Genomic DNA, 428 nt, shown 5'->3' on the forward strand with positions numbered 1-428 from the left:
GGTCCTGGGTGTCAGGGGCGGGAGTGTCCCCGAAGAACTGGGATGCGTTGGCGGATGGGGAGGCCATACGGCCAGGAGGGTGATTGCGGGGAGCCAGGTGGGCGGTGGGCTAAGCACGCCGCGCCCCCTGCAACCGCTCCGGCCCGACTGGGCAGCGCCACGCCCCCTTCGGCCCCGCCCCAGCAACCTGGCCCCGCCCCCAGCGGGCCTGACTCTCCGCCTCCTTGCTCCCCGCCGTTCTGACCCCGCCTCCTACCGGCCCGCCCAGGGAGGCCCTGGCCACGCCCGGCCACGCCTCCTATCTCATGACCACGCCCTCTTCTCGCCCGGGCCCCGCCCACAGGCTGCCTGAAGGGGTTGCGGCTTGGCCACAAGTGCTTCTTCCTCTCGCGCGACTTCGAGGCGCAGGCGGCGGCGCAGGCGCGGTG

This window comes from Carlito syrichta, unplaced genomic scaffold (genome assembly GCF_000164805.1).
Source record: "Carlito syrichta isolate Samal-C Ts95f unplaced genomic scaffold, Tarsius_syrichta-2.0.1 Scaffold115574, whole genome shotgun sequence".
NCBI classification, from domain to species: Eukaryota; Metazoa; Chordata; class Mammalia; order Primates; family Tarsiidae; genus Carlito; species Carlito syrichta.